Source organism: Sinohyriopsis cumingii, chromosome 16 (assembly GCF_028554795.1).
Source record: "Sinohyriopsis cumingii isolate HCF-2022 chromosome 16, ASM2855479v2, whole genome shotgun sequence".
Taxonomy (NCBI): domain Eukaryota; kingdom Metazoa; phylum Mollusca; class Bivalvia; order Unionida; family Unionidae; genus Sinohyriopsis; species Sinohyriopsis cumingii.
In genome coordinates, this window is record NC_142976.1 from 62,973,300 (window position 1) to 62,991,330 (window position 18,031).

At 36.1% G+C, this 18,031-nt stretch overlaps 1 protein-coding gene across 1 annotated transcript in view; it reads left to right on the forward strand.

Moving 5' to 3' along the window:
* Window positions 1-8,858, forward strand: part of LOC149780570 (uncharacterized) — a 33,087-nt gene extending 24,229 nt beyond the window's left edge. The window contains exons 9-10 of the mRNA XM_089937683.1: window positions 1,219-1,326; window positions 8,692-8,858. The gene's annotated coding sequence lies outside the window, so the exon portion shown is untranslated. The remainder of the gene's footprint in view (window positions 1-1,218; window positions 1,327-8,691) is intronic.
* The last annotated feature ends 9,173 nt before the right edge of the window (window positions 8,859-18,031 follow it).

Sequence of the window (18,031 nt, forward strand, 5' to 3'; positions counted from 1 at the left end):
TAGGTTTTGGAATTTCCTTAGTGTATTTTACATAATCAAGTTTCCTGTGTTTAATTTGTAAATATCGGGATCAGTCTAGAAGGTTATTTTCCATTTAGGAATATATTTTTTTAGAAAATGCTAATTGTGACCTGAGGTTAGGTAGAGAACCCTATAATCTTTTAACTGGGAAGCTTTTTATGGTCGTGCTTTAAGATCTAGCACTTTATATTCTGTGCCCAGTATTTCAGTTTTGGGCTGGAAATTGTATTTCTTCAAATTATTTAATTCAAGTGATTATTGTCTCTGGAAATACAAAGGTACTCTGATAAAAGTCATGGACAGAGAATTTCACTTGGAATTTAGAGTACATTGAAACCTGTTATTCTATTACTGTGATTCAATAAAAGACTGTTGACACATTAACACTCTACAAGCTACTACAGATACATCATCGTCTTTAGTTTTTAGTTTTGTTCTGGACTTGTACTGAATTTATACTGGAGTTTAAATCATTACTACCTGTGACTGTAATTCTTGGATTATTTGGGAATTGATTCGCAATTCCAAAAGTTTGTGTCTTATTGTGTTTTACTTTGTATTCTAGGGAAAGAAATTATGTTAAAATTTACAAAGCTTGTTGTCTTTCACACTTTTTCTGTTAATTGTTTTAAAAACATGCTCTCAAAACAATATCCAGATCAAAAGCTCCTGATTTATACTCTCCCACACAAAGTTATCCTTTGTACATGTCAGCCGGGTGCATCCACGTGAAAAGGAATCATTATCAAAAATGCTAACCAAACTAAATGGGTTGTATTATCTCTCAAAACAGTAACATTTGTGTACCTTACACCATGACACATGGGACCTATTGAAAATTCTGTTCATACAGCGTTCTACGTACTGGTAAAAACAAACAAGAATTCATAACTGATTTTGACAAATAATGTAACTAAGGATAGCTGTGAATGTGTGCATTCACCTGTTAAAATGCCTTATGATATTGGAGGAAAATTAACATTTATTTTAAAAGCGACAGTTTTCGTTTCTGTCTTTTTTCGGGGGGGGGGGGGGCATATTTCTCAACTTAGTAGAGGAACTAAACTCGAAAGACATACATTTTATTCAGTTTCCTTATATACATTCTCTATATAAGAATGAAGAGAATATTTCATCGCAAGTTTAATGTAGCAGAGAATGTACATTAAGTAACTGGTTTGTTTACGATTAAATCAGGTTCCTGCAGCGATACGATTGGAAACTGCAGATTTTACGATTCAAGTTTTTGCAGCACTGATGTATATGCTAAATGGATCGAAGAACACTGCTGCGCTTATTGCAGAGGTAAGATATTCAAAGAAATTACCAAGAAATGTCAAACTCTAGAAACAATTTGCAGCACCAGAATTTATTCATATGTACGCACTGCCATTGTAAGCCACAACATTTTAAAATAGCAGACCTTTCTGCAAATTAGACATTTACGATTGCATATAATTATTAAAACTATTCTGCATATGTGAGAGTTATTATTATGTTTAGATACAAACTGAAACCTAAAAGATTACAATTTAAAACTGATTTTCAAATATCAAAGACTTTTCTCATATTCCTAAGGTCGTGCATATTGTTTGTTATGCATGCTTTCATATGCATGTAACAATTAATTTCTACAGTTTAATATGATATGGTAGTCTTTTCTAGCAAAGAATCAGCTGTTTCTATATCACGTTTTCAGAGTGCCATTCAAAAATTAGTTCTTCCCTGGTGATGAAACATGCACCTTCTAATAAAGATTAATTTTCGTAATGCAGAATGATGACTAAATTTGGGATTTTTTTCCTAAATTAACCTGCCTTAGTTTTACATGAAAATTTTAGAAATGTTCTTCCTTTTCATCTCTTTGCTGATGGCGGAGGAAAATAACATCTAATTTCGAAAGGACATCAGTTAAAATAAAATGTCACAGACTTAGACCAATCGTTCATAATACACATGTACACATGCTGTACGTTCCACCATCGGTGATGTCCTGCAAAATGTTGCAGAATTGTTTGTAAACAATTAATATGTCCTTATAATTGTTCTCGGGAATCACACGATATGCCATAATGTAGGATGAACTATTATTATGCAACCTTCAGCACGTCGGATACTCTGATGTGTTTTGGAGATACACCTACCTGTTTTATTAAAATGATTGATTGATTGATTGATTGTTTGTTTTTTAACGGCGCATCAGCACTTTTAGGCTATTTAGCGCCAAACAAAGTGTTACTTGTATAATTTTTTAAACCTTATAAAAGGTTCTATATCGACCAGCGATATAAAAGAACAAATGGTTGAAATTAAAAACGGTAAGATGGTAACGGTGCAAAATAAAGCTTCCCGATCAACGGGAGATGTAAAAAAGATGAATAGGTATTAAAATGAGACGGTATGTATATTGCATAAAACTGCACAAGGTGATAGCATAAAAGTCAGAGTTTAGAGTAAATATTTACGGCTTTCAAGAACTCGATAATACGAGTGATGTTTATATTATCAAAAAGTTCTTTCAGGTCATGCACAACGTAATAACGATCGCGCGTAGGTTGTAGGTCAAAGCACTCTATCATAAAGTGCTTGACAGTGAATGGTTCATTGCAAGAAACGCACTCTGGTGGGTCTTCACCTTTTAGTATGTGGGTGTGGGTGATATAAGTATGACCAATTCGGATTCTTGCAATGACTATCTCCTCCCTACGAATGGTTCTGTAGGAAGGAGTCCATTCTCCTAGAGTTGGTTTGATTGCATGAAGTTTGTTATTTACAGCATCATTCCATGATGCCTGCCACTTCTGACGTAAGAACTTTCTGATACAAGGTTTAAAATCAGTATATGGTATTTTAAAATCAGATGGTTCTTGAGAAAGGGCCATTTTAGCAGCGCGATCTGCTTTTTCGTTACCTTTAATACCAATGTGGCTAGGTAACCAACAGTATATTATATTGTGGGAGACACTCAGCTCGGTATTTTTTACGAGTATGTTTTTCAATAATGGGTTCTCCAGTTTTCTATTTTGTAGTGACTGGAGTACTGATAGCGAGTCGGAGAAGATGATACTGTTTAAAATACAGTTCTTTTCTATATGTTGCAGAGCAAGGTCTATTGCTCTGATTTCGGCTGTAAAAATTGATGCTCCATTTGGTAAGCGAACTTGCGTTGTGTGATTTCCACAAACAAAGGCTGCAGCAGCCTTTTCCTCATCCTTTGATCCATCAGTGTAAATTCTGGTGTAGTTTTTAAATTCGGTGAGGAGTTCATGGTAAGAGTTGTGGAAGATAGAAGGGTTTGTTTCGGATTTTTTCCATCGTGTAGCGTAAAACGTACTTTTGGTTGTTTAATTAGCCAGGGTGGTGTTTCAGAGATGGATGTTTTCTGAATTTTTGAAAGATCTATATTTGTAGTGTCAAGGCTGGATGATATTCTAATGCCAAAGGAAGGTATGGCGTTTGGTTTATTTTCGTATAAAGTTTTGTATTTGGGTTGAAAAACAGCCGAAAAAGCAGGATTCAGAGGGTTTGATTTTAATTTCAGAGCATACTGTGCGGAAAGCATTTCTCTACGATGCGATAACGGTGGTTCATTCGCCTCAGCTAGAAGGCTTTCACACGGGGATGTTTTAAATGCTCCCAGAGCCAGTCTTATTCCCTGATGATGAATTGGATCAAGCATTTTAAGATACGATTTTCTGGCAGAACCATACACAACGCAACCATAGTCTAGTTTGGAGCGAATAAACGTTCTATATAAATTCAGGATGACTTTTCTATCAGCACCCCAGTCAGTGTGCGCTACTACTTTAAGTAGGTCAAGTGCTTTTAAGCATTTGGCTTTCAAGTTTTTTAGGTGTGGAATAAAAGTCAGTTTTCTGTCAAAGATAATACCCAAAAATTTTGTTTCCTCAACAACTGGAATAGGTGTTCCGTCCAGCGTGAGTTTAGGTTCATCGTGGTGTCGTCGTAATTGACAGAAATGCATACATACCGTTTTTGATTTCGAGAATTTGAAACCGTTCGTACTAGCCCAATTTTGAATCTTGTTGATATTTTGCTGTAGTTGTCTTTCAATTGTATGCATGTGCTTTGACCGATAACATATGAGAAAATCATCAACATATAGTGAGCAATCCACACCAGGAGTCAAACACTTGGTGATGTTATTAATTTTGATATTGAAAAGTGTCACAGATAAAATACTGCCCTGGGGCACACCCATCTCTTGCTCGTGCAGATCTGAGAGGGTAGAGCCCACTCGTACTTTGAATTCTCTGTCGGAGAGAAAGTTGGATATGAAAGAGGGCAGACGGCCTTTTAGACCTAGATCGTTCAGGTCATTTAGTATCCCGTACTTCCATGTCGTGTCATAGGCCTTTTCTAAATCAAAGAAAACCGCTACTAAATGTTCTTTCTTAATAAATGCATCGCGAATGAATGTTTCTAGTCTAACCAGATGATCATTGGTGCTCCGGCCATATCGAAAGCCACTTTGGAAAGGAGATATTAAATTGTTAGTTTCCAAATACCAGACAAGCCGAGAATTGATCATTCGTTCCATTGTTTTGCACATGCAGCTTGTGAGTGCAATAGGTCGATAGTTGGTAGGATCTTCACTATCTTTACCGGGTTTGGGAACTGGTATTACTGTTGCTTCTTTCCATATTTTAGGTAGGTTACCAGTAATCCATAAATCATTGAAGAGTTTTAAAAGAGATGTTAAAGATGATTCTGGAAGATGTTTTAAAAACTGGTAATGTATTTTGTCAGGCCCAGCGGAAGTATCATGGGCCTTGTCTAAAGCCTCCATAAGTTCTGATAGTGAAAACAGCTGGTTGTAGCTTTCAGAGTTGTTGGATGTGAATTTTAAACGTGACTTTTCTTTTTGAGTTTTCAATTTTTGGAAGGCTTCGGAATAATTAGATGATGACGAATTTTTAGAGAATGTATCAGCAAGAACATTTGCTATGTCACGTTTTGAGCTATGATTGTTATTGTTCACTTTTAGATGTCGGAAAGAATTGTGTTTTCTCTTTCCGTTTATTTTTCGGATCGTGTCCCAAACTTTCTTAATTGAGGAACGAGAGTTTAAAGAGGAAACATATTTCATCCATGATGCTCGTTTACTTTCTTTGATTGTGCGGCGAGCTTTGGCCCGGAGAATACGATATTTACTTAAATTCTCGGGCGTCGGATGATTGTTAAATTTTTTCAAGGCTTCTCGGTGTTGCCGTATGGCTTCCTTACATTCCTTAGTGAGCCAAGGTTTTAGGGTTCTTTTACAGTTTGCTGAGGACTTGGGGATAGATTCTTCTGCAATGTCGGTTAAAATAGATGTAAAATGCTGAATGGGGTCGTTAACATTGAAAACTGTATCCTCATTCAGCCTGGTTTTACAGAGTGTTTCGAATTTGGCCCAGTCGGCCTTCTTTAAATTCCATTGTGGAATTACTTCATCAATTGTAGAGTTATGATTTACAAGGGAGATTGGGAAGTGATCGCTGCTGTGAAGGTCATCAGCGACCTTCCATTCATAGTCCAAAAGCAGAGAAGGAGAACAAATTGTCAAATCGATGCATGTGTATGTACCCGTGCCTGGGTGTAAATATGTAGGTGTTTTGGTATTATATAGACACAGATCGTGTCTAGAAATAAAGTCTTCAACTTTGTGACCTCTGTCACTTACATGATTCGATCCCCATAAAATGTTATGGGCATTAAAATCCCCGAGTAAAACAAAGGGTGCGGGAAGCTGTTGAACAAGATTATCGAGTTCGTTTGGTTCTAGGTTAGTGTTTGGTGGTAAATAAATAGAGCAAAATGTAATCACTCGATGTAGAGTGACGCTTACAGCAATGGCTTGTAAATTGGTGTTTAAAGGAATGAAACTATGAGGAGCTCTGTTGTTCACAATAACAGAAACTCCTCCTGATGCCCTATCAACATTTGGAGAGCAGGTGTTAAACAGGGAGTAGTTTTTAAATGTGTGTTGTCCGTATCTTTCAAGAAGGTTTCTTGAAGGCATAGTACCGCAGGATCATGTTCGTTTAAAAGCAGGAGAAGATCATTGTAATTTGCTTTAAGTCCTCGACAATTCCATTGTATGATAGTGTTTTTCATTATAAATTTAAATTAAAGATTGTGGAGCTAGGTTAGACCTTTCGCAGAGGGAATTTGTTTTGTTATTTCTCTGGAGGAAGTACGGGGGTGAATTTTTTGTTTGTAGGTCTGGAGTTCCCTTGAGCGCATGGAGCAGATTCTTCTGCATCCATGCTCTCGATGTCTCCAAACCTGTTATAAAGTTTGATGGGATCATCTGACCCCTTTTGTTGCCTGTTTCCATGAGATTTATTCTTGTTTTTTGGTGATTTAGTTTGTTGGGTATTGCTGAATGTAGTTTGTGTAGATGCCGTGTTTCTCTGTGATTGGTAATGAGGGGTGTTTGAGCTTGGTGTTGAATCGGGTGCTTCTGTTTGTGTTTGAGCGTCCTTCGTTGTTTTAGGATTGCTCTTCACTACAGTGGAGAAGGATGGGCCAGGATGGGCTGTTTTCGCCTGTACAAGTTTTCTGGCTTCTGGATAGGGAATATTATTTGTGTATTTTACCCTCTGAATTTCCTTCTCCTGTTTCCAGGTATCGCAATCCTTGGAATTTGCGTGGTGCTCTTTTCCACAGTTGACACAATGCGGAGTTGCTCTACAATCAGCTTCCTGATGAGAATTTTCTCCGCATCGGCCACATATTTGGGTTTTAGAGCAGCGGTCTTCGTGATGGCCGTATTTTTGACATTTGTAACATCGAAGGGGGTTTGGAATGTAGATGTCAACCTTCATTTGCAAGAAGCCAACTTTGACCACTTTGGGTACAGTTGGCTTGTTGAAGGTGAGTACAATGGTGATGGTGTCCTGCAGGTTATTATTACGTTTGATACGTATTCGACGGACTGCAGTGACACCTTCACTTTTCATTCCTTCGATGATATCTGCGTCGGTGACTCCAGCCAAGTCACGACAACAAATCACGCCTTTGGACGTATTCAGTGTGGTGTGAGCGAATGAGGTCACTGGAATATCGAAGAAAGTTTTTATTTTCCCGATATTGTCTGACTGACCTCGTCGCTCACATTCCACGAGAAGGCAACCCGATTTCATTTTTTTGACGCTCTTTGGCGTACCAATCAAACCTGTAATTGTTTTCTCAATCACAAACGGAGAGAGTGAAGCAAGGGATTTTGCGGCATCTTTAGATTGTATTACCATGAAGCGTGGAAATGTGTCCACACTACATGGTTCGTCGTCAGAGTCAGATAAAGTTTTCGTACGTTTATTTTGATTTTTTTTGGAAATATCCATTTTGGCTAGATTAAAAATTCAGCACCCGTGCTCCCCACCCACCAAGGAGCCGAACAAGGGGACACTTTTCAAGTGTCAGGGATACACAGATGCCATACTCAGTTGATAAAATTACCTTTGAATGACCCTGAAGTCGCCAATTTCTAAGGTCGGTAAAATTACCCCCCGATTGACCCGTTAAGCCACCGCCTTCTAGGAAGTCTTCTAAGACTTGGAAAAGGGAAAGATAAAGGAAGAGAATTTAGGGGCAACGGTGGTATCAAGAGAGATACAAGGAGACAGATAAAGAAGGTGAGAGAGTAAATAAAGACCTCCTAGGGCTCGGCGTGACCAGCCGATTTGTCGGAACCGGGCCCATCCCGACCACCCGTCTAAGAGAAGTAGAGGCCAAAGTAGTGTGTTGCAGGGAAAGCCTCTGCTCAACTACCAGGATCCTTTCCTCCTCCGACACGGGACGCAACCCACGGCAAACAGGTTGCCTCTACTTAGTCGCCTTTTACGACACGTAGCGAGGCACGTCGGGCCAATTCTACAACCCCGGACCCGCAGGGGGAGTTTTATTAAAATGAGGTATTTCGAAGAAACCATTACAAATTCGCCCTGTGTTTGTTTCATTTGCATGAACGGTGGTGAACAATTAGCAATAACAACAATTAAAGAAAAAAATGACATACAAAATTGAAACCGCACAAAGTTTATTAGACAAATATATTCTTCTCAAATCCTGATTGAAATACTGCAAAGTAAGTATGACCTAAGACTTGACCTAGATGGACATTGGATCCATACCATTCCCCATGGGTCCTCTCAAAGAAGTACATATATCCTCTTCCAATCACGCTACTTAAGATGAACTGGTCAAAATGTAGTCATACATAAAGTCGTACATAACTTCGATGATTAAGAGCAATATCCCTTCGACCTAATTACTATATTGCAATAATATTTTCGGCGCTAAGAAATCATGACAAATTCTTCCCATTGGTTTCAATTTTCAAATAAAAGGTTATCAGTAAGAGATAACATCAATTATAAAATATATTTCAAAGTATATTACCAGCTTTGAAGCACTTCCCGCTCTCTACTGATAAAAGTTATTATTTGGACAAAATGCATGAACGAAAACGTCATTAATCTTAGCGCACACCAATAAAGTTACAAAGGATAACCATATGCATGATTAGCACTGAATAGATTTTGCGAGTTGTGACCAGATTGAAAGATGTCCACTTATTTTGGCATGTACATAATATTATGTCGTGTACGATATTAACCTATCATTATTTCTATTACATTTTCTGATTTTTGTGTTTTACAGGTGTGCGATATGGCAACTCCCGCCAGCCTGTACGCTCAATCCACCAGCCCCAGGAAAATGCTGCAAAACTCCCAACTGTCCCGCTGGCTATGTCATCAAATACCCACTGGGATACCAGGAATACTAAGTTTGAATTGCTGCAATTTTTAGGAAATAAATCATCGTACTTCTAAAACTCCGTATTATGTATGTTTCATGAAACGGTGTTCAATTACCAAAAGAATAAATGCAAACGTATAATAATGTCTTGTACTTTTATTCACAATACTCACAACACTTGAGAACTTAAGAGAGTCTGAGGATAAATCAAACTGCATAGTGTAAATCCCATCTGTAGTATAGTTATGAAACAGGTTAAGAGTTATTTAAACGGGATCGAAGCCCTATACCAGGATGATCTGAAACAATAAACCGGGTTAAACCATTATAAACCTCTCTTCCATCCCAATATGAAAGAAAAATCTGTCTTTGTAAAGGAACAACGTGAACATACCCAAAACAATGATACGAAACACTAAAAGGTTAGAACACACACTCGTTCTTGGACCACATTCTGATATCTTGAATGTAGCATTCTGAAAACAGGTTAACATATACGGCACCTAATATAAAATGTTTTGCCTTTGTTCCAATGTCACGCAACTCCAACAAAATGAAGCCATAAATTATGTTCATTTTACTGCTATGTAAATATACAGTACCAGCAAATCATTCCTACGACACAATCAGATCTTACACAATAAAGCCACATGTCCCAGTTGTTGAAAAGGTTACAGGTGAACCCACTTCCTAAGCCTTTGACACAGGATGCGATTTGATAATGTTCTGATAATCCTGGAAAATGGAAACATCTAAACGTGTTCCCTCAGGGTTTTGTTACTACCCTAAGTCAATTCATAAATCTTACAAACTAATAGTTTATAGAGGAACTGACTGCATTCAAGTTGTGTCAAATGGCTCCTTATAAAGATCGCAAAAATAGTATCCAACGAATTAAGACCGAACGATTGAAAACATGTAGTGTTCGCAAAGGAAGATGACAAATATTTTAAGTAAACAAATACATGTGACATTTGCAACAAAAAGTATAAGATGTTAAAGTTCGCGTCCTGATTATTTGACTAGAATATATTTAGGTACTGCTTACAACGGCTATACTTTAAAATACAAAATTAATATACAAGTTCGCACAATGTTCATTCATACTTTGGCTCGGATTGAGTCAAATATTTATGAAGATGATTTTTGAAATAAATAATTTACATGATGAGGAAATGATGCCAGCAAATAACAATGATAAATATATCTCATTTGGCAAGGATATATTCATTCAATGGTTCGTGAAAAAAGGTAACGAACTAACAGTGTAGAGAAAGGTTTCACTTAAAGATAGCTTTTTATTCATGGGCCAATCTCTAAAGCTATTAGCTAAGAATTTAGACGATGACATAACACAATGGAACACTTTGGTGATGTGAAACCTGATATTTTGAGAAAGAACATGTACCCATATGAACACTTCAAATAGTTTCTATAGATTTAACTAAACAATGACACCTCCAGTATAAACGTTTTGCATATGCACAACGATTCAGATGTATCTAATAACGATTGGCAGTTTGTACATGATGCTACATTTCAAATATTAGGTGGTCGACTTGTATTTTCTTGAGATCTTCGAAGAAATAAGGAAGGCACGTTTGAGAAACCGTTAGGTTCGACCCATTCACTGTTCCAGTACACCAGGACTAGTTGATTGTGCTAGTTTAAAGTTATCCAATGTTTAATTAGAACGTTTCGTGAAATTCGTGGTGGAAATAGTGTGATACAGCAATGATACTCAAAAGCAAATGACTAATACTACTCGGGCACAGATTTAGCATGATGCCACATAGACACACAAAATCATATAACAAATAGTGATCCACACCTATAAATAGTTATGATACCACTCAGACATAGAATTAATATATTACGTCACAGACATACAAACGCAAATAATAAACACTATTCCATAAATATAATTATTGTGATACAACTGGGATACACAAAATCAAATAACGAATACTAATCAAACAGATTTAGTATGGTACCACACATACATGCAAGATCATATAATAAATGCAACTGATTGTAATACAAAACAGACACAAATTCAAATTAAAACATCTACTCAGACATCTAATTGGAATAATAATAATAATAATGAGGACTTTGTATAGCGTCTAATCTTTAGAAGCTCTAAGCGCTTTACAACATTAGACAACGCCTATAAGATAAAAAAACATATAATGATATGATTACAAAAACAAACACAATGAAATTAGAAAACATATGCTGAGAATATTTAAGGTAGGAAACATTATTAGGTCTTTAAGTTTGTTCTTGCAGTCGAAATAAGTGAGTTTTGAGAGCACTCTTGAATGGGATGACTGTGTCTTTGTGTCTAAGTTCAGTGGGCAATTCATTCCACGTTGCTGGGCCCTGGTATGCAAAAGAACGCTGTCCATATGACTTTGTTTTCATAGTGGGAATAATGAGTATACGATTGTCAGAAGAGGAGCGTAAGTATCTTGCTGGTGTGTACACATGGGTGAGATCGGATAGGTATGTTGGACTAGAGTCCGACAGTGAAACATAGCACAGAGAACAAATTTTGTGTTTGATTCTGGATCGAATGGATAGCTAGTGTAGGGTACAGAGCAGCGGGGAGGTGTGCTCTGATCGTGGTACTCTAAGTATGATCCGAGCAGCTGTGTTTTGAACTTTTTGAAGTTTCTGGAGCAGATATTGAGATGAACCAGACAGAATTGAGTTATAATAGTCCAGTCTTGAAAGTACTAATGAACACACAAGTGTTTTAGTGGCATCAACTTAAAGATATTTGCGAATTGAGCTGATGCGTCTCAGCTCAAGATATGCAGCCTTGCATATGTTCATGACATGTTGGTGCAATGTGAGAGTACTGTCCAGAGTAACACCTAGGTTTCGTACTAATTGTGTGAATTTAATGTTGGTGTTGCTGATATTTATTGTTTGAGGTAAAGGATGTGAATGAGAAAGTCTTTGTGTTGTGATCAGAATGGCCTCAGATTTATCATCATTCATCTGCAGCTTGTTACATGTCATCCATGATTTCACATCAGAAATGCACCTCTCTACACCTTGGATGGTAGCATCAACTTCAGTTGGGTGGCTAGATTTGTATATTTGGGTGTCATCAGCGTACAATTGGTGAGACACTGGATGATGATCTATGACACTTGAGATCGACTGAGTGTACAGAATGAAGAGAACAGGTCCAAGAACAGACCCCTGTGGAACACCGCAACATAGATCAATTGGGCTGGAGTGTATTCCATTTGCAGATACAATTTGTGTCCTGTTGACCAAGTAGGACTTGAACCACAGTAAGGCTGTATCATGAATGCCAAATACATGCTGCAGACGGTGAAGTAATATATTATGGTCTATTGTGTCAAATGCTGCAGACAAATCAAGGAGGGTGAGGACTGTAATCTTCCCGCTATCCAACGCAGAGAGAATGTCATTAACTACTTTTAGAAGATGATACAACACAGACAGTTAAAAGCAAATAGTAAATACTGCTTAGACATAGATTTAGTATGATATTACACGGACACGCAAAAACAAATAGAGAATACAACTCAGACACAGCAACGGATACAGATTCATTGTTATGTGGAAACTAAAATCTACTTCCGTCACATGAAGCATACCGTCACATGGTGTGATACTAGTGACGTTTCAAAGGACAGTGTGTTTGGTTTATCACAGATAAAGTAATGATGTTCTTGGACTTTCAAAGATGATATGAACAGCACACCAGATAACGAATTATGTCGGTTAATACCTAAACTGTATGCATTTAATAGACGGAAAGATTGTAAAAAGTATAGAAATTCGTGACCAAAAGGACTTACGACCTGAAAGTATGTATATTATCCGTACATTGTTTGTACATAAAGAATATTATTAAGAAATTCACTTACTCAGGTCATAAGTCAAACTTTGTATAGCATCAAAGCAAACAAAGGTGAAGAGTCTTCGGTTCATGATAAACGTTACTTATTGAATACTTTATCTTACTGACACGCTAGTACCTTGCAATGAAAAACCAGAAAACACAATTTTAAAATCAGTGCTATGATACAATCGACTTTTCAAACGACAACGGGTTTTATTTACCACAGATGAATAACAAGGTTCTTGGACTTTCAAAGATGAGATGAATAGGGTACCAATTATGTCGTTTAAGATTCAATCCTCTATTCATTTAATACGGACAAAGACGAAATTAAGTTCGCGGAATAATAAAGATATTTATGAAAATAAAAAGAAAATGGAAATTTGAAATCTTATCAGGTTATTCATTTTCTGAGGACATACAGTCAAACGATGTATAGCCGTTCATACTGATGGGTACTAAATTCGTTGACAACAATAGGTACAATATAGAAGTAACCTTTCTCATTCTTCCGGCGGTAAGAGGGAGTATGTTTGTCTTCAATCGAAGGTCCACAAATCTTGTATCAAGCCTATCATGTAACTTTTCTATTTTATGTTTATATTCGGACCTCCTCCCAATTTTCTGTGCCATACATTATTAAGGAAGTGATGATAGCATCACATAGTTGAAAGCTTCTCCTGATTCCCAAAATTTGCCTTGCTTGTTTTGAATAATAATCAACGTTTGTAGAGATTTGTTTGCTTTAGGTGATAGTTCTTTCATGAACATATAAGTTGGTATGAATTATAATTCCATGAATTTCTAACCAGATTTGGCTTGAATTTATTTACCCTTATATTACCACTTTTCGTAATTTCCCAAACATCACCATTTCTGAAAATAAATGAGTTTTAGTTTTTGTGTACATTAACACACCTTTAACTACTTTAATGGAATGTCTCGACAATATTAATCTGCATTTACAAAACAACGATTGTAACACCACAATTTTCAACGACATCAGCGTTCAACTAGGCAATACCGTTGTATATTTCGTCTGTAATAAAGATACCACTTGGACAATTTTGTCGGAGGTCTGTTCGCAAATCATTAAAAACTATCCTGAACAGAAGAGTGTTTAATACAAAACATTGTCTGGTACCAATATTAAAGCTGAAACATTCAGTATATTATGGTTTCATCTGCACACAAGAACACGGATTCTTTGAAATTGAAACTCGTACTTTAAACAAGCTTCCACAGATACTTTTCCTAGCTAAATAGTTTTACAGAATAAAAAGCCTTGGTAAAATCTTTAAGCGGACAATAAAAGTTACCCTCAATGTTATTCAGATATTTCTGAAAAGTTACTTGTATGTAAATTACGATTTTGTGTGTATGCAAGTGTCTACGCACAGTGATCTGGTATTTTTTTTTTCTTCATAAGCGCACGTCTAGTTATGTATGGGTAGATTGTGGGAATGTATGTACTATCTGATTTGTTTCCAGTGTACCAATCTCACTAAACTTTTGTCTGTGGTACAATCATTAAAAGAGTGCGTTCCGAATGGTCTCCTTCCAAACAATCTTTTTAGGGAACAGACGTGATGTAAATTTGCTCCAACTGTGTCTTGCTATTGGTATGTTTATAGTTTAGTATGTTAATAAATGCTTATTAATCTATGTACTGTTTGTCACCTACTAGTTGCAAAATGAAGACCTTTGAACTCTGAAATTAATTTAGCACCATTCACTCAAACATTAAATACAATACATGTACAACCTTTCTTCATTCTAAATACAGCGTAAATGCAAAATACATTCTACTTGGATTTAAACGATTTCACAGATTATATAAGTTAATTATAATCAACAGCGTTTGGTTAGACGATCCTTTACGAACATTTTTGGTGGTCTCAGAAGTAGCAGTTGTATCATCAAAGGCTATGGAAATTATTCCATATATGCCGATGGAGGTGGATTACCGCCATATTTCTATGCATGTATTTTCTATTTTTCCTTGATGCATTCTTGTAAATGACTGCTTACAAGTGCTACTTACATATTTCTATCCATGTAGATTGTATTCTTCATTGGGGCAAACTGTACGTGGCAGTTTACAAATGCTACTTTCCTTCTGCATTATTGTAAATGGCTGCTTGCAAGTGCTACATTCATAATTCCATCCATGTATATTGTATTCTTCACTGATGCAAACTGTAAAGAGCTAGTTGCAAGTGCTTAGATCTACTTTCCTTCTGCGTCATTGTATCCCGCTTTTTGCCAAACGCTGAATTCATTCCGTAGTTTGTCGTATGGCAAATGCTATGTCAGATATTACAAGTTTTTAATATTCTATTTATAAACTTGCTATATCGCAAATTACATCGTTCCAGCTGTTGCTTTTGTTTTCCATTTTACAAATTTTGCCTTGCAACACCGCAACTTCAAAATGTTCTCCTAGTCCATGCTTTATGACAAATTGCATCTTGTAAAATCATGATTATAATGAAGCATCACGTATGTTGCAAGTTAGCATCAGGGAAGTTGGCATGAAATAATGCCTCATTATGACAACAGATGGCGCTGTGAAATGTCGATTTCTTACAAAGTGACTACTCCCTGACTCTAGCGCATGAGATTATACCACTTTACGGTATCGTTGGGCTTCTTATTTTAAAATATCATTCGAGTTATCTTGCTGCGGGTAATGGCGTATTACAGTCAGCTGGCTTTCCATAGTATTAACAATCGGAAAAGAGGTGGCCTGTAAGAAGCATAGGTTGGGTCTGGAATCCGGGCACTTTTTCACATCCGGGCATTTTCAGTGCATAGTTGCGATGCCTAAGTGAAAACGACCGCCATTGTTCTAGTGACTTTAGGAACGTGTGGGTGACATTTATACAACATTTTAAAATATGTCTAAGATTTGCAATTATTGTTATAAACGCAGTGTGGATAAATGTACATTGGTTGAAAAATACGCAACTTTTAGTACTTATTAATCAAAGTTTAATAGGACAAATAATGAATAATAATTATGGAAAAATAAAAATTAATGAGAACTTTCAAAAAATAATTAGGATCACAAGTAATACCGACTGAAAATTTCAGATTTTGAAATAGTTTAATTAAAGAAAAATAGGTTTGAGAAAAAGATGTTCAATTACTTCAACAAAATATTTTGTTAAAAAACAAACTTACCAGGTGTATCTGTAAGATAGTTGCAAATATCAGGCCAAGTCACTTCAGGCCATTTTGTTGGGTAATTTACCCAAATATTTGCTGGAAATTTAAAAATGACAATCATTAATTTCCATAACTTTTAAGTTTCTGTAAATATCGTGCATTAGCATCGCTATCCAGCGTCTCTTTGTAAACGTAAGACATTGTAAGAATGGCCAACTGATCTTATGAATCTTGCATTTATATTCATTTTATAAATGAAAAGTGTACAATACATAAACTATATAACAAACAGCCTCCAAACTGCCTTGACACTAATTGGCGTATATTGTTGTTTACACTTGTACGTGACACGTACCACAGGAGTCTGACGTTTTATCAATAAAGTAAATTTGGTTATTTTGCATTATCCGGTCGCATTTATTTACAGACACAACAGTTTTACCAACCTGTCTAACTTCTTCAATGGATTTTGTTAGAGTAGGTTCCCCTAAAACTTTAGTTACACTACATCAAGGGATTTTACCACCATTCAAAATCATTGTACTCACGGCATTCAAAAGAGAATGATCTGTCTGACTGGATGAAGTATGTCCAAAAGCCAAAAAATGTAAACTGTTTTTGTGTTAAATTTACATGTTAGGTCAGTATTAGAGGTCATAAATTTGATTAAGAGGTACTCTTGAAATTGGTAAAGAGGTCTTGTAAAGTTGTGGAAAAGTCGTGGAATTATATTTTTTAACGATTGCAGGAACCCTGTTATACTTTTCAAAAGAAAGTAGATGACTTAAATTATATCATTAAGAGCCCTGGGAGGCAGAAACATAAACATCTGTTTGGTATGTCAAAGGAGTATTTTGATAGAGATAGAACAGTTAATGATTCAGTCAGTTTAGTTGTATTTATCCTACACAGTGAGAATGTAAACGATGTAAAGCATTATGTCTAGTGACTTTAGTTTAACCAGAATTTGGAATTCAGACGTATTAAACAATCTGGACCAAAAACTTTCATATCTAGAATAATAGGAAAGGAGTGAACTAGAACAATTATTACATGATTATGAACATGTGTTTCCGGATGTTCCAACATGAATAAATAAAATCTATCAAGATGTACACTCTATCAGTACATCGATGTTGTAGATTCTACATCTGTGAAGCAACAGCCCTATAGGATGAATCCTCTCAAGCAGGAATATTTGAAAAAGGAAAGTCACTTTTACTGGAGAATGATTACATACATCATATAACCAAGTAAAAGTAATTGCAGGCAAGCATGTATTCTTGTGCCTAAACCAGATTTTATGTTTACAGTGTTTTTACTTTATAATTTTATTTTAATTTATAGGTATGGACTTTGTAGTCTGAAATAAAGAATTCTTATCATATCTTATCTTAATACATGTACCTTCCACATGTGTACTGACTTAAAAAAAACTCAACAGTGTCACCAAAACAGATTCATTTCCAAAGCCAAGAATGGATGACTGCATTAACAAATTAGAAATGTCAAATATTCACAAAGATTTACTTTTTTTCAAGGAATCTGGCAAATTCCACTCACTGAAGGAGCAAAAGAAAGTTTGCCATTTGCAACTTTAGATGGGCTTGCTTTATGAGTATGAAGTGATGTCCTTTGGAACAAAAACATTATCTGGCAACATTCCAGTGTCTAATGAATGTTAATATCTGTTCTAGATATTTAAAATGCATACATCGATGATGCATTATCTACAACACCTGGGAAGATCACTTGGAAACCATGCAGAATATATTTTATTAACTCGGTGAAGCAAATCTGACAATTTATGTACAAGTGAGTTTTGCCAGGTTTATTTCACATTTTTAGGACATATTGTGGGACAAGGTTAAGTTAAATATATAGAAGTTATGGTCAAGGTCATCTTAGTTCCCAGTGCCTGTTAAAAGAAACTTATGCGATTTTGGGGTATGGATGGTTATTGTCAGAAATTTTGCTGTTTTTCCATAATTGACGAGCCTAGGACAAGTTTGTTAAGACATTTAAGTTTCATTGGTCTGGAATTTGTTTTGAAAAATTAAAAGCCTTGCTTAAAAGTGCACCAGTTCTTTCAGCATCAAATTTCAATTGATTAAAAAGTCTGTTGATGCAAGTGATGTAAGGGTTGGAGGAGTATTGATCCAAGAAGATAAAAATGAAGAT